Source organism: Anarrhichthys ocellatus, unplaced genomic scaffold (assembly GCF_004355925.1).
Source record: "Anarrhichthys ocellatus isolate YVR2014 unplaced genomic scaffold, GSC_Weel_1.0 scaffold37, whole genome shotgun sequence".
NCBI lineage: Eukaryota > Metazoa > Chordata > Actinopteri > Perciformes > Anarhichadidae > Anarrhichthys > Anarrhichthys ocellatus.
In genome coordinates this window covers 769,157-796,746 of record NW_022280067.1, presented here as the reverse complement: position 1 = coordinate 796,746, position 27,590 = coordinate 769,157, and the positions used below count along the sequence as shown (strand labels likewise).

At 39.1% G+C, this 27,590-nt stretch overlaps 1 protein-coding gene across 4 annotated transcripts in view; it reads left to right on the top strand.

The window, feature by feature from the left end:
- The window catches only part of lingo2 (leucine rich repeat and Ig domain containing 2), a 186,085-nt gene that overhangs the window by 61,482 nt on the left and 97,013 nt on the right, over positions 1-27,590 (top strand). For all 4 annotated transcript variants that reach the window (XR_004213434.1, XM_031866870.1, XM_031866868.1 and 1 more), the window contains exon 3: positions 784-887. The gene's annotated coding sequence lies outside the window, so the exon portion shown is untranslated. The remainder of the gene's footprint in view (positions 1-783; positions 888-27,590) is intronic.

The window sequence follows — 27,590 nt, the reverse complement described above, 5'->3', positions numbered from 1 at the left end:
AACAGAACTTGTCCTTGGTGTGGTGGCTTGTTCATATAGTTTGTATGTAGTTTTGGCATCCTAGGAGACAACCGTGCGCACTATTACAGACCATGAGTGCAGCCCATTGGTAAGATGTACTGAGTGATAAGAACAAGTAAACCACTGTCTCACAATGCTGTGGATACATCGCAATCAGTTACCAGTTTAATTCTGGCTGCTTTACGGTCGACTGAACGCGCTGCTCTCTTCAGCTCATTGAACAAAGCCGTCGGCCCAGAGAACCACATCAAGCACGGGCAGATTAGCCAATCCGTACTGGTGATTTGTTTTAATGGAACATAGCTAATGCTAGCTCAAAAAGTGTCTGTTAGTTGTCACCATGCACTGGGTTGATTTCAAGTGTTGCCTTTAAGTGTTGCTCACGTACATTTCAACACGGTGTCAGTCAGTCAGTAAGGGACATCCACTGTCTAAGTCTGCAGCACTAAGTTGAATGGCATGGGCCCTGCAAACGCTACTCACTTGTCTTCCTCGACTCAAATTATAGTGTAATGAGCCATTTTCCGTCAGCTGGTTAGGCAGGAAAATGATCAAGCTGACCAAGGAAGGAGAAAGAGTCTGTGCATATGTCATCCCGGCCTTTTCTTGCCTGCTACCCTGGTGTGGTTAAGCTAATGTTTTCCCTTGGACTGACATTTCTTCAAGGATGTTTATCCTGGATCACTGGGCATTTGTGGTGGCTGAGTCGGGAGCTCACTCCCCGTGTCTGTTCTGATTTGTGTTTCTTTTGTTTTCTTTCAGACCCTGGAGTAAGTGACCCGTGAATAGTCACACCGGAGGTTTTCTAAAGGACTTCCTTGCTTCTGTAACAGTGTATGGACATCTGACATTGGGAAGCCCTGCAGGTATGACAACATACATTTGTATCTCTTGTAATTGTGGATGCCTTTTTACTTCAGTTCTTCAGTCAGATTTGAAGGACAGGCACACATGCAAATAAACTGTATGTAACAGTATCTATATATAACTTATGCAACCATAATTGGAAGGTGGTTTACAAGATCATAATAGTACGATGTAAATTACAGCATTAAATACAGTGTTTTGTGAGTCACAGCATTTGCGTTTAAAATGAAAATCATGACGTGTAGCTGGTAGCTGGCCAGCCGTGAGAAGCTAGCTGCTGACTCTTATTGACTTTGCTTGAAAGACAGAGGCTATTGAAACATTGGCAGTCAACACATGTATAGCTCTTTGAGAGAGTCTGCTTGGGTACCTGTGTGCAACTGGGCATCTACAAGAGGCTCTCCGGTATATTTATACACACAAAATACATTTTTATTGGAAAAATCACCAGTTTTATCATCATATGCCAACAAGAATCCTTGTGATTATGTGAAAAGGGAATAAAAAAAGAATAATTTATAATATTGGGTTGCCGTTCCTCCGACACTTGTTTAGCTGTGTTTACCCCAGCGGCAGCGGTGCGACACAAAGCGAAGTCTAGTCCTATCCTCAGAACTGTCAACTTTTTCATCCCACTGGAGTTTGAAGGCCTGAACAGCGAGTCATGTCTATTTAAAAATGTATATTCAACGAACAAGCCTGGTCATTGGGCCCTCTGTTCCAGTGCTTAGGTCCCATGACGATGTTAACCCAGTTACCACTAGTTTATCTATAGATAATGATGATAATAATGATGTTTGTTAAACTCAACTTGCACTTAAATTAGATTTTCAGCATCGCACAACCTGGTATTTATCACAACACATATGTCAAACGGTTTGTAACTATGAAGTTAGTATGGTGAGCAGTGCGCTGTGGAGTAATAGAGTAATAGATGATACATGTTAGATCTCTCTTCATGGTTACACTCTGCACCCACCATGTCCTGATTCTTGGAAAAGCCACTGCAGCAAGTGGGAAGGAAGAAAGAAAAGGGTTTCGGTGGCGCTGCTCACTGGGAACGTTCTATTTTCGGAGATTATAAACACGGATAGACCTTCTCGTCTTTCCAGACATCCATCTCAAATAGCCTCACTAACCACAGTGTTTGCTCATGATCTTTTGCCAGTGTAGACATCTGCTGCAGTTATGGAGGTTTGACATGACATTTTAGAGAACACAAACAAGTCATAAGAGGATGGTGACATTACAACAGAGTAATCTAATATGATTTTAGCAATTACACAGGTTATCAATTTACTTTTACTCCCATGAAAGAAGATGAAGGGGATGTGGGAAGTCAACTTCCCTAATAGGAATTTGCAAGATTCTGTGTTACTGATCGTCGAATAGCTTTTAGCAAACAAGGACTTGCTTTTTGAAAACGGATCAAAACAGGAAATAAGAGGAACAGCCAAAATGTTGATGTGTTCCTTCAAGGGCAGGCCTGTGGTACAATAGTAGTTATATTTTGTCATGAAAACAAATGGGACAAAAGGTGAAAAAAAGTTAACTTAAGTGAATCCCCTGCATCAACATTGCCTCCCCATGTTCAGAGGCATCAGAGTGATATTTTCTCCCCAAAGGGCAGGGAAGACACATCTAGCCAACATGCCTAAATGCACGGCCTCAAATACCAGTGCCGCATGTTTCTGGTGTAACCTAATGGGCCTGGTTTCTCCCCATTTGCTTTTCATGTCACTTTTTTCAATAAATGCACCCAGGAAAATGTTTAAAGAAAGACTGGCAGCGGTTGGAAATTAATGTGATCATGTCGGGGAAGGGACTGTGCTGAATGACGTGTGGAAAGAAAATGTGTCTCTCTGAACTCCCTTGCTGCCATGAGGCATAACACAATTAGACTTTAGATAGTTTTTTCCTCTCCCTCTGCCCATCTGATTTCTGCTCTTGCCAGGCTATTCTCTTTCATCTGCTTTATTCCTCTGTATTGTCATAATGTAGCAGACCCTGAGTGCTCTCACAGATCACTGGTACAGCTTATCAGTGAAGTGGTGCCGCTTCAAATTGGGTCCCATAATTTAGTCTCTCTACATTCATTCTCAGGATCACACTTTCAGGGGAAAAGGCTGTAGTGGTGGAGAGGAAAGATAAACATACTGTATAGGTAGAGCAGTCTAGAGGAGTACATGGAAATCTCATGCAGAGTTTAGGAACTGAGGGAAGAAAGAAAAGTGTGTCTGCAGTTCTGGACGTTGAAGCAGCTTGTTGCTTTTGGAAACGACTGCCCTGATTAATCCTCAGCCGTGTTTGGGAGATAAGTGGGATGAAAGTTAAACTTTCAACCAATTCTGGAAATATTTTTTTACTACTTTGTTAAAGCGAACAGTATCTGCTGTTAATACAAAAAATAAATAAAAAATTTGCGAGTGAAGTACATTGCAACTTTAATTAACTTCCCATTATTATTATTATTAGTATTATTATTATTATTATTATTATTATTATTATTATTGTTATTATTATTCCTATTTAAGTTGTGAGATTTCCATAAATGAAAAAAGAATCTAATCACCCGATTTTACTTGGTTAGGCCTAGAAAACAATATTGTGTTTTGGGTTAAAATAAGTACACTTGTTATGTAACTTAGGTCATGGCATTAGTTAAGTATGTTACTTGCAGAACAAAAGTTAGGTCAAATAAGTCAACGTTGACTTGTTTTCACTCTGCAATATTGGCCTCCATTTAAAGTTGCCGTGTCCCCCTCCAAACCTGTTCAATGGCTCCCAATGGATAGGAAGTGTGATTAGTTAATTCAATTTGATCAAATACTAGCATATTCATGGGTTATGTTATGTTATAAATTATGTTACTAATGGTCAGTACTTATGTTTACCATCAAAAATAAGTTGAATTATGCCTACTTGCATTTGAAAGTGTTACAAATGGTGCACTTTGATTGAACTTCCTTCATTAAATGTTAAAATGATACATTCCAAACATCCAAATGCAGTTTGAAGGAAGGCAGGGTAACGCAATCTGACAGAGAACAGTGTACACCAACCTTGATGATGCCGCACTGTATACTGCTCTGTATATGGACAGAAGAGGCCGGTATGGCCTCCAGAGAGAGAGGAAGAAAAGTAACCTTAGACTGTATCAAACGCAAAGACAGCCCTGTATCCCACCAATGCACCCACATTGGAATTCGTACCTGTGCCTCAGATGTTTCTGTTGCTTCAACATGGTGAGTGTCAGAAACCTGAAAATGCTGTGTCCATGTGTTTGTGTGTGTTTGTCATGCCATGCAGTATTTGTACTATTGACAGCACTTAAGTCTGAACCTATAATCTATTTCAGAGAGTCTGCTCTTAATTTACCAAAACATGAAAAAATTGGTCTTCCATGTGGATTCATGATACAAATTATGTTGAATCAGAATTATTGTATTTGCCAGACCAAAGAGGTAGGAATTAGACCATGCATACTGATACAAAACATGCATATGTATATATAACATACCACAGAGATAAATATATACCATAGATCAATGGCATACATTACAGTTGCAGCTGTGAGTACTTAACCAGTGTACCTGGTAATGTTACTGGATTTAATGGGTCTGTTTACCTACTGTCTACCTCCTGCATCTTGTTGTCAGATGCTGATGTTTCATGGCCAGTTTCAACATACCCTGAGCAGATGTCTCCAAATTTACATTTTAAATTGTTTTTAGGCATTACTCATGAATGCAAGAGTTGAAACTATATTCATCTGTGGCTGCACTTTACTCGGACAAACGTAAAGGCATAATTAAGCCATTAAGGCCACATCTGCCAGCCTAATTCATTTTTAATTCGCAGAGAACTCTGCTGTATATTGCTACAGTGGATGCAACATTTTAATTAAGCAAGAGCTGTAAAAATGTGTAGCAAGAGGCTGCAGAGGGCTACTGCTCATGTCCCTGTTGAGAATAGTAACACAAGGTCCACACTGGCTGCCCCTGCCAGACCAGCACACCCCAGAAATCCCACAGACCTCCCTACTGTCATTACAGCAATCTGTCACACATTGAACACAAGGAAATCTGGTCAAGTTAAAAACAGTGCTTTCATACCAGTTAAACCAGTATTATTTATGGAATACTTTGACTTAAAGCTGAGCTTATTACATCAGTATATTTCAATCTATTTTAAAGATTTTTTATTTTTTTTTCCCGTGGTAAATCTCTCTTGAGATTTTCTTTTTTTAATACCGCCTTTGGCATAAACACTGGGACTGGAAATAGAACTCTCAGATTCATTTGACACACAGAATGCCATCTTGACACATTGAAGCACAGGCATATACCATGACTGATGCTGGTAAATACTGTATATGCATGTACCGGTAAATGATTTCTGGTTTGCATGGATAATTCCATATGTATTGCATGAGCAAACCATCAGGTATGGGGAATGGATATAATGGCACCAGTGATGGAAGAACTTAATCTCGGAGGAATTTGACGCAAAATCTGTGTTGTTTATTTCCCATCTAAAGACTGAATAGGGAGTCCGCCTGTTGAATTCTGTAAAAAGACTCAGGATATCAGTGTGTCTTTTGTGTTTCATGACCCTAAGCATTACTAGATATTATCATATCATTGACATGGACAGTGTATTTTTTTTTTTACATCAAAAGGTGTCAGATACATCAGCATTATTCAACTCTCAGTCATCCACAGGAAAAGAACATTAATGCATTAGTCCTCATCAGAGAGTTGCTGGTTTGAATCTCCAGGGTTGTTAGTAATACAGTGTGTGAGCTGCAAAAGTGAATGAGTTCCACACTCCAGCATCAAGTGTCTGCAGTGGAGCGGTTCAATAATACAGGGCGGAAGAGTGTGGCTGTAGAAAGCCGTGCTACAGTACATATACGGTACTGCAAGGATTTTGAAGCACAGCATTGCTGCAACACACATCATATATATAAATCCTTGTGTTTTTTTGTTGTTGTTGCAGTCAGTCAGTGTATCTAAGCAACCTAGCGTCAGACCTCTGAGATCTCAGAGTATCAGGCATATTCACAGCTTCATATTTCCTAGCTGACGTTAAGTGAATGTGATTTTTTCGTGATGATAAGTTTCATGAATATGCATGTACAGCCGAGGAACTGCTTCGGTTAACAGCGCACTCTCCGCACAGCGTTCCCACTCAGCACCACCTGAGCACATAACTTGACATTATAATGATCCATTATTATCGTCATTGTAATGATACAATGTTTTACCGTGACATTCAGCAGTATCTCATGAATTGGTTTGATGAAATGTCTGTGCGCCGGAATGATGGAAATATCAGACACAATGCAGTCAGCAAAAGCACTGAGCATTTGGTAGCATGCAATTATTATCGACTTGGGGATTTCAGGATTTCGTTAAGCGTTGTGTGCGCACACATCCTTGTCAAAGCACAGTTGGACTGGTATAGTGAGTGGGATGTGGCAGACAATCGAAAGAGGGTGAGGACTGTCTGAAAGCGGTTGATGTCTGTGGAGATGTCTCTTCTGACTAATGCTGCAAAGCCAAAGCCAGTCAGCACTGTGGACAGCGCCGCTCTGCATCGTGTTCTCTTCAGGACCTCGGACAGCTCCCCGGGGATATGACCACAGTCATACGCAGCTCATCTACAGAGCATCGGCTGAGCACAAAGAGTATTTATCTTCTTCTAATCCACTTCACATGCTCACTGTACTTATTATTTTAGCAACTGGCATTTTCAGATGAACTCCAATTCCTAGTAACCTGAAGCCCATTTTATGAGTAAGATTAATGGGTCAGTGAGCTAACATTGTGCTGGACTGGTTTAGTTGGCTTTTTTGGATTCATGAACTCACTTTCATGTGAAGTAACCATAGTAACTCATTACTAAACTGTTTCAGAGCCTGTAAAGTCCAGGCTAGTGGCCAACTTCTTGTCTGGGGATATGTTCAAATAGGAGCCCACAATGGGACAAATGCTGTATTCAGAATAAGCTGAAAACTCTATGATCTGCAGATTTAATTAATTATCAGGGAGCTGTCTGCAGTCTATGTTCCAAGGTTGAAGTGGCTTCCCTTGGGCATCATTGAACAAACCCAGTTAGACAGGAGTCTTGCCTTTCTACTCGCATATTAATATTTTACACAGCAACACACATTTAACATAATAGCAGTTGTTACTGAAATAAGCAATGTATCATAAGGAAATACCAGGAGCATTTAACAGCCCTTTGGGGCTGCTGAAAAAATAACACCAGCTATGTCTACGTTTAATACTTTACATCAATTTCAGAGAGTATATTTTGCATGTTTGATATGAGTAAAATACAACATACATGTCAGAGGGGACACTGCCCCAGCAACAAGCGGACACTATTAACTGGGTTTCTAATCATATTGTCAATGGATGAAGTTCAGTGTTGCAAACTAACTGAAAAAGAATATGACAAATAAAACAATGACTGGTTGAATGTAAACTAATGCTTTCATATTGTATTGCTGCAGCTCTGACGAGCATCAGGTCGACATCATGAATAGAACATCTGTTTATAGCCCCAGTGTGACGGCACACTATTTCATCTGATCCTGAACTGCCTCATCTCGAACACTCTATGTACCATTTATTACGAATTGCAGCCCGGCACTGTGAATCACCTTAATTGGAACATTCATGAAGTTGAAAGAGGACATTACCAAGCACTGTGAGACTAGTTGTGCAGAATAACCTGTGTTAAGTCTAATGACACTGGCTAAGACTTTGTGTGACAGGTTCCTGTATTGTTTTAGCTGTTTTCCCGTTTACATTTCACGGACAAAGGGAAATTAAATGTCAAGGTTTCTTTTTTTCAGAGTATAGTTATTGGAGAATAACATGATTCTGAGTGACATAAAAATAATAGTCACTTTAATTCTTCTTTTCCAAATTCTTGACACGTTTTCGCTTCTCTTCTCTGTAAATCAACATAATTATCCTTTTCCACACAGACCCTTAACATGGATTTACTGAGTCGTGTGTTGTGTGGATGGTTGTAATGGAGATTTCTTGCATTACATGAAAATCTTCTCACTGGAGAGCTGGGGGACAAAAGTTCAAGAGGCAAGATGTGTATATCCAGGTTTTAAAGCCCGAAAATACTCGTCTTTTGGGGGGAAAGTTACGAGGTTTGAAAAGCTAAAATCTTTTTCTTCTTCCTTGTTATTCTTCACATTTCACTACCTCAGAGTAAGCAGGGGGATTTTTTCTTTGTCTTTTGATGTTGTGGATTAATGGAAGTGTATGACTTCTTTGACAATAATACAGGGTACTACCTGTGTAATTTACCCTTCTTTCCTTTTTGTATATTTCCTGTGAACAGTTTTCAGCCAACATTACATTTCCTACCTTCAGATGCTTTTGTTGTTTTGCAGAAAACAGACTGCTTTTTTTCCACTAACAAGACACGCTATGTTGAAGTCGGTCATTAAATGTCTTAATCATGCAGCTAATTTATTTTGTTAAATTGGGACTTCTTTCGTTTCTCCCAATGTCTTTACAATGTTGCTCACTTTGAGTAAACAAAGAATAAGAGTCCCCAAAGAATGGGACTGCTTTCGTAGCCATGGATAAGATGGTAGATTACATTTGTCAGAGTAGCATAATGTATCCGCCAGCTGTTTTGAATGGATTTTTGATGAACCAAATAGGAACCCTTCCAAAATAATGGTGACATTTTGGTAGGTTTTAGATCTAAGCTTTTATGACACCAGCTGAATCCTAAAAGCTAAAAATGCTAAATTCTCTGGTAACTCTAATGGTATCAAGCCATGTAGATAGCTTCATTTTTCCAGGTTGTACATTTGTATTCACTACAAACTTCTCTGTTTCTTGAAGAATGCCAGGTAGTTAGGGTAATTAGTGTCTCCCTCCTCTACGTATGTCCTTGCGTTTTTCACCTGGCTTCGGTCATCATACAACCAGACAAACTGGTTCTTCACTTCCGCCCGTTGAGACATCGACGAGACAGTTTGTGCCTCCAGAGCATCCCTTCTCATGAATATGTTTGTGTAACTAAAACTCCAATATATACTAAAACTCCTGAAGGCCTTTCAGTGTATATTCATTTTAAACTTCACAGATCTTGTTTGAGGGCATTGCAGTATATGTTTTACCTGGTATGCAGAAAGCATTCAATTTAATGACCAGACCATTTAGTGAATAACCTCTTTCCCGTCTGTATTAAACACATCTAATAAGCAAACTCTGATCTGAATTCCGCTCTGCACATTCATGTTTATGGATGCTGAAAATGGTGGAGGTGAGTTTCTATCATGCTTTGACTGGAGCACTTCAAGGCATCACTCCGTTCTGTGCTCTTCATCTTCACTACAGAAGGCTGTTTTCACACCTGCTACGGCTTTCTTTTTTTTTTTTTTGGGCTAAATATGACTTGTGCACACAGGTTTTTTTCCCTCTCTTTTCATTGTTGGATCAATCTGTGAATTTCAGATTCTCTTAACCTGCCTTTTTACTGGGAAGTCAGTGCATTTAGGCTGCACTTACCTGGTTCCTGAGAATGACTGGAGTACCAAAGAGACCTTTCAGTTCCTGCCTTTTGATTATAAATACATTTTAAGTCTCCTCTTATGATTATGTAAATCCTCAAAACATAATTCCCAAGATCAGGTAAATTTAGAAAATGCCATCAGTGGCAGTTTTCCCAGTATCTATTTGGTACGTTATACTCATAGACAGTTTCAAATCCAGTCAACCATCATAAACAAAAGAATGTAGAGATATTTGTCATTGTGACTTTGGTTGAGTTGGGCACTGAACAGACTGTCACCGTTCACTGGAATGGCACAAGGTCAACAGGATGTAACATTCAGTGCAGAAAAGCAGCAGATATTAACGATAGTTTACTGTACTGTACATTTAATTGCATATTTAAACAAAATGACTTTATGGGCTGGTGATTGACAATCAGATCGTATATTGATGATTAAAGCTAAATGAAGGAGATTTAAACTACCTCACTATCAGAACGAAGATGTAATAATATGATAATATGTAGAATCTGCGCCCTACTGTGCATTTAGAGATGTTCCTGGTGGAGCAGCATGTCCGCCCGCTGAGTCCGTTAATCAGCAAGTCTCGAGTGAATTTGAATCTTTAATTTCCAGTCTCGGTATCTTTTCCATTTATCTGACACCACACGTTTTTTTTCCCGTATGTTTGCTCACATTTTGATATAAGATAATGATGTTAAATGTAAGTTGTCATGCTGGAATTTAACTGGGATGCTCTGAGGCAGGTCCAACCACCCCCTCCTATATTTTAAGCAAAAACTCAACAGTTCCAGTTTCTTAAATGTAAATATTTGTGGTTTCTGTAGTCATCTATGATAATAAAATTGTGTATAAGTCTAAAATGTAGTTGTTGGTTTCTGCACTGCCTTTCTGCACTGCCTGGTGTGTGGCGTACACTTTTATTAGACTGCTCTACTTGTGACACACTGCCTCATTTATCCTGGCAGTTTCTCGTGAAGTGTAGGCACAGATAATTGAAGCTCTTTGGGTGCTTTTGATGCTGCTAAGAATCTCACATACCGTAGCGCTGATTGCCAACCCTTCCTTATAAGTGCTAATTGGCATTTAACCAAACATGACCCACCTTTTGAAGCAGTGCTCGCAATTGTGATTAAGGTAGTTTAATGCAGTAGTCCAGTGGTATAGCATGCTTCTGTTTGTTCGATTCTGCTGTGGCCTTTTCACCGCGTGAGACCCGGTTAAACAGAGCACTGCAGGACACAAATAGTGAAGATGAGGCGGGGCCCCCTTATATAGAAAAACATTAAATCTCTTCATATTGTGACTCTTTTGAGCGCCCCTTTAGCGAGAGCTTATATCTTAAACTGCCGGCTCGATAACTCAATTCTACTCTTATCTGGGGCACACGGAAGAGATTTAGAGTGAGGTGGTAGAGATTTCTCTCATTCGCTGTGGGGATGTATCCCACAGGCCAGACTGTAAAGAAATATGGAGGACCCCCCATCAATGATCTCTTTGAGAGATTACCGTGAAGATGGGCGTTAATAACATGACACAGTATGTGACAACGGATGGTTTATTGATAGACGCTACAGAGGCATTTGCAACACAGCGCGGTGGTGACAAATTGTTCCACGGATAGGACTACATGGAGAGCTTATGAAAAGAAGAGATGGGTCTATTTGCCTCATTGATTTTCTTTATACTTTTGCTATAAATACAAACATGGTCTGGTTTCAACAATTACTGAAATAAAGGAAAGTGGCTACAGGATTATGCATTTCTTTGATATCAATACTATCCTCTTAGAGAGACTAAATGTTACTATATTATTCTGTGGATACTATCTGGAAGCTGCAGAGGGTGACATTTATGTAATACAGCTTAATTCAGAAGTATTTGAAATATGTCAAAGTGTCCGCTAGCTGAATACACCTGGGTTAATATGTCAGGAAATAGTGACAGTGGAAACCCATCTGTTCAACTAGACTGCTGAGATGGATGGTGTAACTCCATTTCAACCACTGCTTGGAGTGCAGGGAGGAGGAGTGGGAGGTGTTGTTGAGGTGTTCAATGTACAGATTTTTTCCTGGCATATCTGACTTTGAAGCAGTCTTAGGTGGGTTGATGGCTCTGATTATGCAATACTCCCTAGATGTACAGTATAATACACCGTTTTTCCCCTTATGCACAGCCATGTAAGCGCTGCTCATTCTAAAGAGTTCAGGCTTTTAATCCCTCAGCAGTGTCTTTTACGAGCGTGGTGAATGTTTGTGAGCAGTTTCCTTTTCGACTAAGCCTGTTGTTCCCAACACTTTTGCCTTCATAAGAAGAAATATCTATACAGCACCTCTTGTCACTCGTGAAGGAAAAATGTCTCTGTGTAGCAAACTATGCTTTGCCATCTTCCCTTTTTCCTGTCAACATCTCACAAACCCCTTGACTTATCTTTTGACCCATCTTTTGACCCCTTCAAGTGCCCCCTCAATAGGAACCATTGCCCCTAGGCTGTCATTGCGGCCATCTACTACATGTGGCTCATCAGGTCATATTTAGTAAAATAGATGAAATGTTATTATCCAAAGTTCCATGAACACATAAGAAAACAACATTCTGCTCTTCATCTTGTATGCAGTATCTTATATGTTTGATCCACAAGGTATTACAACCTGTTAAGGGATACCAAACAAACAAATCAACCAATTGATTAATCATATTTAGTTGTATTGTATTGTATCATATTCATTTATCTTACTTGTAATTGCATACAGAAATAGATAAAGAAAATAATCATTTCAGCTCAAGAGATTCCCCCTCTCATGAGGAAACAAAGCACCACTTTAGCGATAGGACACAATGATGTGATTAGGTATTCTTGGGGAAAAAAACAGCATGTTTACACTAATCCATCCTGACTCCAGATATTTGTGCTCCGATTTCCCTCAGTTCTTCCTTCATTTGAAGTTTTTTTTTTTATGCTTCGCCCTGTTCTGAATTTATTCCTCCATTTATTTATTTATTTCCTCAATTTCCCTGCATTGATATGTCTGGAATTTGTATGAGACACGTTATTTGCATTAGTGGCTGTGCAGAATAAAACTCCATTTTCTGGCTGGTCTGGTTCAGCCGTGTTTGTTCCCTGCCCTTTATTTCTTTTGTTCCCTATTTGACATTATTTGGCCAACTTGTTTGTTGTCATACCCAGTTTGATCAACTCTGTTTATCTGCCTTTGCATTTGTCTTAATGTTTACAGAGAGCAAATATGTATTTGTTCTCTCTTGTTTGCTGTTGCTGTTTGGTGAGGAGGTTTTGCTACTGCACGTGTAGAGACCAAACCTGAGAGAGGAGCTGTGCATTTCTGTTTTCTTTGTGTTCAACCAAACCTCAATGACCAAATACGTGGTATTCACTATACAATGATACAAAACAGAGAAAAGCAAATGATCATTGAATTAAACAAGCTGTATTTTCAGTATTTCTGCTGGATAAAGCAAAATGTTTGTGTGCAAGCGATAAAACCCCAGAGGGCTTGTCCTCCTCTGAACCAACAAAGAGGTCATGTTTATATAAAAACCTTCATGTGGACGAGAGGGGTCGCGACTCATTGCCATCACATGAACACGGAAATGCCAGGCCTCTGTGGTAATAAAAGAAAGCTCTGAGGTGGCGATGACCAGTCTGACACCCAGCATTCTTCCCCAACCTTTGACTTTATGCAATCGTTATATGTCCAAGCAAACATCATTTGGGTCATGGAAATTCAAATGTCAAGTATTTCTGCATGAGAATAGTTGTGATTTGGACCCTCGGGACATTTGTTTCTTTTTTCTCTCAGCTTTGCCTTACTTTCTGATCTCCCATTCCCTCTTTTCCTCATTCCTCTGTCTTTATCGTGACTTCCTCTCTTTTCCTTCTTCTTTCCTCTCTCCCCCTCCTTGTCTCTGCGCTGTGGCACACAGGACCTGTCCACTTGTTTGTAGAGAGCATTGTGGTAATGTTGTGTGGCAGTTACTGAGGACAATGGCCGGCGGGTGTTCTGTGATGTAATGATCCCTGCCATCGCCTCTCTCCCCCCTCCGGTCAGTTTAGAGGAGAAAGGGATGGAAGGTAACGGGCCAAGTACAAACACGCATAAGGACGAGCAGCATCCAGACCGAGCCAGGCTTGTGACTGGACAGTTGCCGGCTCAAATGTGTTACAGGAAAATTAGCCAGAGAAGTGAAGAACACACAGACTCTACCTTTCCTCAACAACAACAACTACTACTGCTGAGGTGCACTTGAATGAAGCACCCAGCCTCCAGATGCTCCTCTGAAACTGCTCCAGTGGTGAGCTGCGAAAGCTGTCGGCTGCTCTGCGAAGCTCTCATCTGTGAATGTGTTTAACCGTATGACTGTGAAGCAAGTATGTACTGGAAAAGGGCATGCAAGCCATCGCCAAATGTTTTCTTGTTATTCAGATGTCGCTTTGGCTTTTAAAAGTTCAACAGCCTTTCAGAAGAGAGAGTTTGAGACAGCTAGGAATGGGTATCGCCAGGATTTTATTCGATACTACTGTTATTGATACTCATGATTGTTTCGGTTCTTTAGTAATACTCTCAATGGTTTGTTTTCATTACTAAATCATTTTAAAGTATCTATTGTTTTATTAAAGAAAAAATTCACAACAGGTTTAGAAATTATTATTTGAACTACAATAAATGTTTCTGGAGCAGCAACAGCAGATTTTTTTACAAGAGCAAAGTAACAATATAAAGTCAATATCTCACTGGAAACAATGTCAATAAAATAAATAATATTTCTTTGATGCGCTTCCTTCAGGTGGTAGAGAGATGAGGGGCTGCATTGTCTCAGCCAGTAGCTAACTTTACAGGAATTTGACAAATTTTAACACACATGGTAAACTAAGCTAAAAAAAAAAGAATTAGACTAAATTCAGACAGCTTTTGTTATAGCCTGGTTGTAACAATTCGCTGTTAGCTGAGCTAGCGCGCAGTGCTTGTGTAAACATAGTGGCGGCGGACGAGAGAGCAGATTGATGTGATAATGAATTAGCCTACACAAAAACGTTGAAAGCACCAATTAAAGGAACCAAAAAGGTCGGAGCTTATCGTTACTTCGGTCTTCAATGATTTAGCTCCGGGGCCTGTTTCATACCGTATTTTGGTATCCATACCTAGACCATCTCAGCATTGCTTGTGTCTATAGAATGCAAAAACATTCAATTGTTCTAGCTTCTTAAGTGTTAAAGTTTGCTGTCTTATTAGTCTTATACTAAAGTGACTTAAATGTATATATGTTGCTCGGTCCATACTACACACTCGTGTTTTGTCCTGCAGATGCCATCGTTTCCTTGAAGCAGTGGTAAACACCTCCGTTATGATGGCCAGTAAACAAATGGAAGCAGACTACCGAGGTTAGAGGAGGACCTCGGGTTCAGATGTAAACAAACCGAACCCAGCGTGAAAACAGTTAAAGAAGCTGTTGTTGGGTTGTCCGGGGTCTCAGTAACTTACAGTTGCATAGTAGCCTATAGCTATTAATTCCACTTGCATTTGGCTCTATCATATCTGTTATCTAGCATGTCTGCTGTCATCTGCTCAAGAAATTGCAGGAAGGTAGTGAAGTTGAAAGTGTGTTTAAGATTCTGGCTGTTCTCAGCACAGCTAAAGGTTCATATTATCTGCCAAGACAATAAAACCTTTGAAAATGCACAACTGCAATTGAAAATCCATAAAAACAAATGTATAATTCAAAAGGTTTGTAAGTTGTCATAGTGCACATCAATACAAAAATATTATAGATTGCCAGTTATTCATATCTTAGCTGTTTCAACTAACAGCTGACTTTAATTTCCCACCAACAACTAATCTATAATAGATGGACTAAAGAACAGAGAGTTTTCCAGCTCCGCAACATGAAGATATCGTCTGTCAGGGTTCCATGTTCACATCTGAGATAAAAAGAAGACTGTAGGTCTAAAGGCACGAACACTTGCAACGACTGGAGAAGAAGGGATCCAATTCTGTGACGCAGCAAGATTAAATTGTACTTTTTTAGTGCAGCCACAAAATTATATATAATTTATTTGAACTCTTTAAAAGTGGCACACAGTTGACAGACTAGAAACCCACAACTGGTTTAGAATGGGATTTTACAAAATATAAAAAAAGCATTGTAAAGCCATCTTGAAATGTATCTTGTCTGAGAACAAGGCTTTGCGAACTGAGTGAACATCGCAGCCGTCTCTGGCGGACACAGCAGACCTACATATTCCAATCAAAATCTATTCAAACCGAAACACGACTAATAGGAGGAAAATTGTCAGTAATTAAAATGTACATCAGAAGTTCTTGTTGAAAATACACCACATGCTTCTCTTCCATCTGTTAATTACTCTATGAGTGGCTTGTTAAGTGAGTGCCTTGGCAATATGCTCATTTCAAATACATTCAGCTGATGAGCACGACTTCAATGACGAGGTTTACATTTGTGTTCGTTACAGACAAATCTGATACATTTCTTCAAACGTTACCTGTCTCTTATTTTTTTGCAAAACAAATTATGTTGTAAAGCGAAATGGTTACTCGTTTTTTTCGACACATTTGCTTTGTTAATCCCTTCGCAGGTCAGGTTTACATAAATTTCTATTTCTCAGTCCAGTCTGACTGGATAAATATGATGTTCGAGGGTGCATCATATCACTGCTTTCAAAATACGTGTTCTGCACAAATGATGATTTCATACGACTGAACGTGTCAGAAAAAAAAATACAAATATATTCCACACTACATAAACATGATCTCGCCTTTATATTTTAGATTAATTATCTAATCTTGACAACTATTATTTTTTTGCTCCATATTCATGCTCACCAAGGCCGACTTTTAAAAAATCCTCATCCATCACAGTCAGCATCTTGCTGAGTCAGACCTCCGAGTACAACGCTCCCAAACTGTTCCTTTCTCATTCCTGTGTCATAACTCAGGAAAATGTAATTTCAAATAATCTATATCACTTCAGTCAGTAGGAAATTCAAATTTTGTCTAAACATGCTACAATAGCTGGTTATTCATTGGACTTTTGCACAAATGCACAGTAGCTAATTTAAGGGAAAACAAACATTTCACTATGAACAAATCTGATCATAAGGTCAAAAATCTCAGGAGCTTGTTGATGTGACCAGGAACTACATATCTGGTAATAACGTCTTATTTCACATCGGTTTTCACTTTCACGTTCTTCATATAGTCTTATTTTTCACCATCTTATTACAGGATAATATTAGGGTCAGAACACAGCAGAGTACTTTGCCTTTAAGCCCAAGCATCTTCGAATCATCTCAAATGACTGTGCTCAGGTTACACAACCGTTCATTATAATGTTGAAGCTGAAGCCAGTGGTGTTTTACCGAAGAACGCCATCACAATGAATTCTGATTGCAATGATTCACCCTCAAAATTAGTCGTGTTTCTCTTCTTGCAAGGGACGTGCTTCCAGCAACAAAAGCATGTTTGCGCACTTTCATCTGGCTATCCCTTGCTAAAGTGGCAACGCCCACACATTCCCCTTCTACACTGAAAAAAAGGATTTGATCACTGCTGCCAAGCGTAGTCGACGCACAAGTGTGGAAATGTACTGCAACGAGTGGGAGAGATCTGTGTGCAAGCCTGTGTCTGCCTGTGAAGCCTTCATCAGGCCTATGCAAATAGAGGCATTGCCACATTCCAGCAATGAGTGGAATATGTTGAGGCAGTGTTATGATGCAATATGCAGGATCCTGAAAACAAACGCTTTGTCTCATAATGACACACTGTAAACACTGTGCGAAGGTTCTCTTTTAAAATCTTACTCATTTGTTATTAAATGACTGTTTCTTCCTGAGCGTCTGTCAAAGCCAAGCGTACTGTGCCGTTTTCTTCAGATGGCTCTAGGATGTTTGTTTTTTGATGACTTTGGTAATATATAGATATTGTTATGATCAATTGGATTCCAGTGATTTGAAAGAGGTGTGAATATAAATATGTGGAAATAATGAGTCAGAATAAAACGTTTAGATCAGTTAGTTCAGTGAGACTAAACTCTCCTTCTCCTGTCGCTTCCTAAAGACTTAAAACAGATGGATAGCACCTTTCTGAAAAAAGGCTCATCTTTATTTTGGTGGATTTAAATAATTAAATGAAGTAAAAAGAAAATGTATATCATGAAAATTTAACCATGTCTTTACACCTTGGCTGTGGATTTTCACACAACTCCCACAATCCTCTTAGCATAGGAGAAGAACTATCCTGTACATCATCTTGATAAAAGCACTTTGGCATTGGCACTTCTTTCAGGTTTTGATTTCGTTCTTTTTTTGTTTGTCTTTGATCCTTTCTTACTTCGGATTGTCTGTTCCGGTGCCAGGCACCCCAAGAGATGTCGAGTCATGCACCAGACAGAGCTCACCTTCACAGAAACCATCTTTATTCATGTTTGCATGACTTTCCCCCCCTCGGGAAGCATGTAATAGACAGTAGACTTGAGGAGAGAGACCCCCAATCACTATCACTTGGTGTGCAGACTCCATTACTTGCTGAGATAAATTGCCTGCTGTTCCATGGTGAAAACCAGTAGAAGGAGGCCACTCTTACATAGTTTCATGCAAATATTGCATGTAGAATACCAAACCGTGTTTGTCTATGTATTTTGAGCCCCGTCATTTCGTTATGCAGTACACTGTAATTCAAACAGACAAATCAATGCTATAGCCCGTTTCACATTGCGTTCCTATTGGGAATGACTTAAAGCTTATCTGGGTAAGATTTTTACAAAATAATATGTAAAATCAATATTAGATCTTTATCTCAGTCTACATTATAAGTGGGTTTGAAAAGAGCTCTTTTAATTGGGACTACAGTTTCTAAATTAATTTCTGTATGAGTGTCTGCTGTTTAGTTGGGCGGTGGCCAACAAACTTACCCTCTCTGCAGGAAATGACTTTACAATACAAGAATCACATTTATTGTCTCTGGGTACTATGGATTTGACATTTCTCAAATTGTTGCCTTTTATTGCTTTTTGGATCAGCCAATCCAAAAAGAGTCTTCACACAACTTGAATCTACTGAAGCTACGAGTGACACTACTGAAGGACTCTTTTTTGACTTTAAGCATTGAGGCATGGTGGGATTTGGAGCCACATTGAGTGCCTTAATGTACTGCTGCTATCTGCCCACCACATGAAAAGCATTTTTTTTTTCTGCTGTAATGGAAAGTTGTGCCACTCAATCAGCAATTTTGATGTTTTACATTTTCACACTGGAATCAAAAGTTAGTGTGTTGAGTCTCACTGTATAGTTATTAGAACTACTAGTGTTCAACATGACTCATGGGGATTATGCATGATATCTATACTCCATATAATAAGTATAGCACGTCACATAATGTCTGAGTGAATGTTACCCCATCACTGAAAAAATCCTGTTGTTTTTTTTAATGATTGATAGGTTGTAATGATTCATAAAACTAATTCGTAAGTCATTAGATAAAGTGAAAATGACCAGCACAAACATCTTCGTGATGGAGTTGTATACAGTACATTGTTTTACCTAATTTAAAAAGTGAAAACTTCAGCATAATGTGTTTTAGATGCCCAGGGATCAATTAGCAAAAAAACTGCCACAGCCTTGATGAAATGGATTTAGTCATTTGCATTAGTCATTATGCTTTGGCTTTGTTATTTAAGGATTATCTGTCTTTTTGGTGCGCTCTAATATGTTGCTTATAGCATGCTTCATCAACTGAATCAATACGACGAGACCCATGGGGTGACTATTAAGCCTTTTCACCTCCAAGTGTCAACTTGCAATGTTCATTTGACAAAACTAATAAACAACGGTTTGTCTCACACCAATGTTAAGTAATTCAAATGATAAGGGATTGTAAATTGTATAACCTCTGACAATGACCTAAAAATAGAGTCCTAACATGGGTCATGAAGCTGTAGTTCAAAAACGAAAAAAGGCCTGCACAGGGGTTTTAAGTGTGGGGCCGTGAGGTCGAATGCTGCTCGTCTGATGTGCTTTCTTAATTACCCTCATTGAATTCATTATTTATTTGCTCTGTTGAACCTGCTTAACCTTGCTGCCCTATAGCAAAAGAAATGATTTAGGAGGCAATAGGGAGCTAGCAGAGACCTCTACCTGTGGGAGGACGTCCAAGTTCACTTCACCTCTTTGAAATGTCATCAAGTGGAATTAAATCAAATTTTGAAATATTCACTGGAAGATATAAATTAAGTTACATGAAGATGCTTAACATACTCAGAGGTCGATCAGTAGACAGATTAGTAGTCAGACTGTTCGTTGGAAGTGATATTTAAAAAGAAAAAGGATATAGCCAATGTATTACCAAATAATTGTGCTGATTTGATTTAACTATTCAATACTTTCTATGTATTAATATGCAAAATACCAAATCAGTGTTCTCTGACAGTCATGTCATCGTGTCCATGTTGAGGTGCTGCCTTCACATTTTTGTCATGCAGTATATGCTGGTACATGTCCAAATACCTCATCACACAATTCATACATAGAAGACAAGTTACATGGTTTAGGCAAAATCCCATTAAAATATGATGGATGGACAATTCTGTCTTCCGATGGCATTGAAATACATTATCTAGTCATTAGTTCAAGGCGTCTAATAACTGGATACAATAAACAGTACATCATTTTGACTTGTATGAAGGTTAACTTCACCTGCATTAATATAATTTATTCATATAAAGATGATCTCACGTTGGCATGAGCTTAAAACGGGCTTCTGCACAAAGGCTGTTGGAGTAGTTTAACTTTAAGAGAAGTGAAATACAATGCGATGAATATATTGCACAAACAGGAACTTGTATGCTGTTTGGGGCATGCGTCGTTAATATTTACTATTAACATAGCAATACTGATAATAATGTATCTGCATAATTTACAAATCTAACATCGATCTCAAAAAGATTTTCAGCATTGATTGTGTAATTCCATGTTCAGCGTCAACTGGGCAATTTAGGAGCTGTATTCTGTTAATTTGTGTTCTCTGTGGGAATTGGCGTAAGTGTTGAATCTATATCGGGAACACTTTTCACTGCCGGTTATTGCACAGCTTGTTGCCACTTTGCATCTTTGTATCTCTGATCCTGGTTTCTCGTTGTTCTTCAAAAACAGCTGATATCTGCAGAGGCTGCCTGCCTGTACGCCTCCTAACGTCGGACAAAAACTATTTATATATTTGTTGTAAGGCTCTTATTTTGTATAGGAAGCACTTAACAAAAGGTTACTGGATTGGTTTTCAGTATTTCAATGATGTCAATCAGTAACAGATAAATAACTCATAGGCCACAGTCTGGTCAAATATAACGTATTCCCTCATGATTGAATAAAGAGGTCCCACATCAGTCTTGCAGTTTCAATTCAAGTTCAGATGGGAATTTTTAGATCACATAACTCTACAGAATGGTATTTCACCCAAACTAGGGATTGTAGAATGACATTGAGTTGCCAAAAAGCGGGGGGAAAAAATGTGGAAGTGCATTGAATTGAGTTATAAACCCTGAACATGGAACACCTATTAGCTCCACTCCATTGGGCAAATGTGTCTGTTTACTCCAAGTCCTTGAAGGGCTGTGCTTTTGAGTTCACTAGCTACTGGAACACATCTCATGGTCACATTTGCCATCCGTTGCCATGGTATTGCAGGCAGAACTCGCTAGATAGTAATGATCATTTCTGCACACCTTTAGCATCCAACTCAGTCTTGGCAAAATGCATTGAGACCGAGCGAGAAAAACAGCATGCACCAATTTGTGTGTCTGTCTGTCTCAAGGATTTAAGGAGGCATGGACCACTAGTGTCATGATTTTGTGAAAGGACAAAACAAAACAAAAAAACACATTTTGCTAGATCCGCCATACCCAAATGCCTGGCATGATAATTTATTTATGTGTTGCTCCTGCTCCTTCATAGATGCTTTGTGAATGATTCATGAGTTAATTCATACAGTAAATAAGAAAAGGTGAAACAGTACGTCCATACAGCGAGAGCTTAGCCAAATACTGCACAATCCCTGTTGCTAACCTCTGCATTTGCTCATAAAGGATTCATGAAGCATTTGAACAGACCGTCATTCAATTTCAGATTCAGAAGTTTCCTGAAAGTTGTACTCTAATTTGAGGCAAAATTGCTTTTTTTTCTGTACGTGACGCATTTAAAGGCACATTACCATGAAGAAATAGCCGGCAAAATCTGCCCTGTACATTGTGGGGAAAGGACTTTGAAGGAGTTCCAGTCTTCCACTTCTCATTAGTACTGACTGTGATTCTGTGTTAAATCAGTGAGGTTTGCAGTGAAAGGCAAGAAAAAATGTATTCAGATCAAACTGAATCATGAAGTAGCCCTTGAAAATTGGGGTCAGTGATGGATCCCTTTGATTTTTTTTTCTTTTTAGCAGCTCTGTGTCCATATAACTGTGGTCTGATTTAAAATCCAAATTCAGTGAAAGTAGTGCAGCATCACAAAACATCATGGTCATTTGAGGGGAAAAAACAACTCTTGGCAGTGGATTCAGGCTGTTGTATGGATTAAAGGAGTATGTGTCCTTGTGTTTACTGTGTTGAAGTCAAAAGGAGACGTACAGGCGTTGTACTAGTCAAAACTGTTCTGAATGTGTGTTACGTTTGTCTTTCAACCTTTTTTACTATCTACAGTACATCAAAACAAATCTGCTCGATGGGTTTGTCATTTTCTGTGGAAATACTACTCATCTGAATTTTTAAATCACATACACGGCTCTGTCAATGACCTATTTACATTAATAATGCAATCATGTGAGGGGAGATGTCATTCAACAGATCAACCACCCTGCACCAATAATCATTATTTGAGCAATCATGTAGTTTATTTCCAGTTGAAGCGGTTCAAAAGCATGACGGCGCAACATCTGGACTAATGGACGTTTGTTCTCTGAGACAATATGATTTGGTAGCTGATGTTAACATTTTCCACTTTGGGCATTTTACATTTAAGCCTTTAACTTGAGATACTTCTTCAAATCAACAAGCATTTTGTTTAAAAAGTCCATTTGTATGAAGTGATAAGATAAGAAAGTAACTGTTTTCATTTATCTGCCGTTCCCAAACTCACAGGGATAATTATGTATCTAGAGAACTGTAATTGCGCTACAACCAGTTTGCAGTATGTTGTTTTGGGGAGGACAGTTTAAGCAGAGACGTAATGTTTGTCCTTCTAGCACTCTGTAAACGGGAACTCATGTGGTGCCGAGCAGGAGGTCTGGAACAATCGGGGCTCATGACCTCACCTCAAAGAAAAACAAGCAGTGAGCACATCCATAACAACTTATTTGGCATCCTAGTGTGAGAAACAACAGCCAGTCATCTGTCGGTTTTTCAAAAAGTCAATAAATTGTGGATATAGACATAACAACTTTGTCACCCACCCTGCCTGCCCATTCTTCATAGTGAGCCCCCTTTAAAAAAGGGGCAAGAAAAAATAGGCCATAATGGTTTCCACTTCAACATCCAATTAACGGGGAGGCATTGTGTCACTATTCATTTGTAATCATTATGTATATTTGCATGAGTAATGAGAGAAACATACAACAGGTGAGTGTGCTCCCTCAATGTTGCAGATGATAAACTCGCAGCTCGACATCTCTGATTACAAACCATTAAATGGCAATGGAGGCAGTTCACAGTCGATTGCATCCATCATTACAAGAGAGCATGAATTCTTGCTGCCGGCATGGGAGAAGTAGAGATACATTGGCTCCCACATCAAAAATGAACAGTGCACACCACTGACAGCAGTCAGCATATATAATCTCTGCTACTTTAAATACAAACAAGCCTTTAGGTTTCGATGTAAAAAGATAATTACTTTAAGATCGTGATCTGTTGATGCTGCCTGCACATCTTTTTTTACTGTTAGACTGCTTAAGTATTCTTGATACGTGTTTCATTGCTGTGGGGCAATTTAATAAGGGATGTTATTTGAAGTCAGGAGACAGCATCAAGACCTTAGGATGAGGCAAGTATGGCAAGAGGAAAGAGCTGTTCATCTTCTGTGAAAATAATCATAGATTATACTCATGGATACTCATCATGCCAACATGTTATACTACTGATATAGAAACTGATTACCTGATTACCTTTATAAGATCCATATTTATTTATTTATTACATTTTTTTTTACAAATTACTAACTAAGTCAGACCGTATATTAATGAAATAAGTAATGAAAAATAAATTGAATTTTACAATAGCAATGATTGTAATGCTACACAAAACAAAAGTGGTCCGTCATAATCAATGTGCTGCCAAATTACTCTTTGCTCTTTCAATTTTCCAAATTAATTAAAATGAAACATGTCAGCAATCACCATTGATGCCACATATTAAAAAGTGTTAGAAAATAATTTATATTAGTGTTGAATTTACACACATTGAGATGCATAAAGCCATATAATTCCCAATAATGCAGCACCCCATCCGTTAGACAACAGAGCTCTCTAAAAGAAAGGTAGAGGTTCTATTACTCACTGATGTAAGAAACTCGGATACACCTGTTTTATTGGGAATTGTCCTGTATCATATTGTATATGTTGTATTTATTTGTGTTGTGATGTTTTTTTGTGGCTGGCTACTTTGGTCTCTTGTAAAAGAAGAGGAAGAAGTTTTGAGCTCAATGGGACTTCCTGGTAAAATAAAAGTAAAAGTAAACATTGTCATCCTGTATAACTAGGTGGAAATTAGGGGTTGATTTACTGGAGAGGTCAACCATGTTACAAAAATGTGCACTGTTTGGGATGTAAGGATCTGTAAATGGAGACATCCATCAATGCTGCTTTTGTTTTGCACTGGTCTCCGAGCTCTGCAGCCGTTTTCCAACCATCATGCAGAACGCAGTTGCCACCTCATGCTTATCCGACCACTAAATGTACCACTTTATGTTCATTCAGGTGAAAACATTTAACGTTTGTTTCCCAATTTCAACTGAATCGTATCCAGATGTTGGAGCCCAGATGCACTGGCGTATGCTTTCGGAGCAGGCGTCCCGCAACCCATTCAAAGGCATTTACAAGCGCCACACCAGCTCTACCAAGATACCTGCTAATGTGTATGCATCTTTGTTTGCCTCACACAATAGCTATTGTGATGGCGAAACCATGCAATACTGCCAAAGTATGTGTGTGTGTTATCCCAGATACTATACCATCATCAAATATTTATTCAAATCTCTGCTGAGAAAAGCCAGCTGTTGTGCTGCCCTATTTAACTGCACTTCTGGTTGCTTTTGAATCCCTCGAAGTAAAAAACTTCTCTGCCCGGAGGGTCTTGAGAGATAATTGAATAACCTGTTTGTGTCAAAGACTTTTGATTAATCACACAGGGGCAGCAGGTATAGGCTGGATGCTTAGCAGAAGCATCTCCTGATTGGAATGTCACCGGTTTGATCCAAAATATAGCCATCTCTTGTGAGACGTCCTTGAGCGAAAGACTGAATCATGAGCTGCACCAGGTGTGCTGCTTCTGAGAGAGCCGTCTGGTGAAATGCATACATTTGTGTGTGTGTGAGGAAACATAGCAATTTGAATTACCCTCTTTTGGTATTGTAATTGAGTTGTTCTGAAATGCCTTAGAAAAACAATCATAGCTTTTCTATTCATGATGCGCTGTATTCGGCGCCGTGGTAAACGAGAAAAAGAAAATCGATTCATTCTTTTAGGACACTTGTATGACTATGCATTGGGCTGACAGTACGCTTGCAATAAATGTAATACATAGTTATGGCTACTCGCATACAAATGTATGCATGCTGCATTGTTCATGTGAAATTTCAAACTGGTAGGTGAAAGGAAGAATACATGTCAAAATGTGCACCCAGAGCCGTGATTGTTTCAAGGCCATACGTTACTTTGTATGAATAGTCAATGCGTTCTATTCATATAAAGCAGTACGTATGCATGTGTCATGAATGTGGAAATCACATCATGCAATATGTCTCCCAGTTTCCTTTCGTGCATTATTTGTTGAGGTCAGAGCTCAAACATCTTTGTCAGATGCCTCTCCTGGTCGACACAGCAATAAGACATTTCACCACATTCTATTCCTGCTGGTCTGTTCGGTGATTACTTTGCCTTTTTCCTCACGTTTGAATATCAGCCATGTCTTTTGGAAATATTGAAAATAATATATGTACAATTTGATCTCACCCTCAAACACTGTGATGTTTCTTTAAACACACAAAGGTCTCACACATACTATAATCACATGTCTGTTTCTGTTGTTAATTAAATTCCTTTAGTTTCCTTATTAATCGAAATCTCTCCACTTATAAATCTGAGTCAGCACAATCTCAGAAAGGTCAGGATACTGATCCTTTGACATTAACAGAGACTGAAAATCTGTCTGGTTAGAATATGTGAGGAAGAAATGAACACAGCTACATTTCTAGTTTGGGCTTCTCATGTGGAAAAGCTTGGTGTACATACTGGCCTTTGACGTTTGTCGCTTGATAAAATAAAAAGTGCTTTACTCTGTCATTTTCAAGAATCATTATTTTGTGCCCATGGCTCTCGGTTATAATGAGAACACAATATCAGCGTTTTAAGTACGTCTTCACCAGAGACAAATTAAGCGACACTTTGCCCATTAACATTGAAATGAGCCTGATGGATTGATGAGCATGCCGTCATGTACCCCGTGTAAAGCGTCTGTGTCCAACCTGCCATCTGCCGGAAAAAATGAAATGAGAACTACAAGGCATGTGACTATTTATTTTGTGAGGAGAAAAAAATAATAACGAGGCCATTATGAAAGAGTCCGAAGAGCTGCATGTGGAGAGAAAGGGGCTACATAGACAGAGGGAGTAGACGGGGGGACCTGTGGGGGTATTTTTTATTTTGGCAAACAAATGTCAGCTGTGAACTACATAGAAACCAAACATATTTATTATAAATGTAGAGGAGGATTTGTCTCGAGGAAACACATTTTCCTTCAGTTGAACTAAATCCTGGAAATTACAATAACACTTGAGTCTTCGTAAGAATGTGACCTTTGTCGGCGTCGACTCTGACACCTTCTTTTAAAGTGAGGAATCAATGAAAGGGGAGTGGAGAGGCAATCTCCTCTCAGATACCCATGTCCCCCCTGTCTTTTTCCCACATTGTCAGAGGCTACAGTAGCTGACCCCCTGGAGTTACATCCAGGGGGTCAGCTACAAAGAGCCAAGAGGGAGGGCATGCTAATGTTAGCCATGCAGGCTCCAATTACTAAGGGAGAAAGAGGGAGGGCTATTTTCAAACCATAGAGAGACAAGGACCGCATGAGATAGAGGACTTCAGATGTCTTTCTTTTTGATATTTGTGAAGAAAAAATGATACTATGGTATTTCACGAAGGTGGATGAGATGCACAAGTTATAGAGATTTCACTGATGTGTCGCAGAATTTATCCAAGGAACCAAGAAATGTATTTAGCACCAGCCAACTGCTAAATACAGGGTAAATGTTCGCTGTACCGGGTAAAGAAATTCAGGTCACCATGGCCAATAGGTTTGCCTTATTTTAAGATTATTTTTAAAAGCAATTCCTAAGTAAAAATAGTCTGGAATTAATGTTAAATGATATATTCCATATTCCTACTGCGTGTTACCACTGTCTCAGTGTTTACAGTTCTAAAGCGTTCTACGTAGATTTGAAGTGGCTGATAAAAAGATCGAGTGGCTGGTAGAAATGTTCAGTGACCTGCCAGGCGAGGAAGAAACATACTGCACCATACGTCACCATTGTAACTAATTTGTGAGTGTTTTAACTGTAGGATGTCACATTCTGCACATAAACAACAAAAAACAAAATGTGTGCACGCTGAACCTTAAGTCCATGATTCAACCCTCTGCAATAGAATATTTATAGGGCGGTCTTGCGCACTCTCCGAATTATGGATAATGTGGGGCTGCTGTGGTCAAGGCAGTGAGTAAACAGATGCAAACTGTTGCAATATGAGTTTTAGAATGGACATTATTTCAATATTTCAGAAATGTAGCTAAATGGAGATGCAAAGGAATCTTAGACTATATGCTGTGTTTTAATTATGTGACAGTGATTACCATG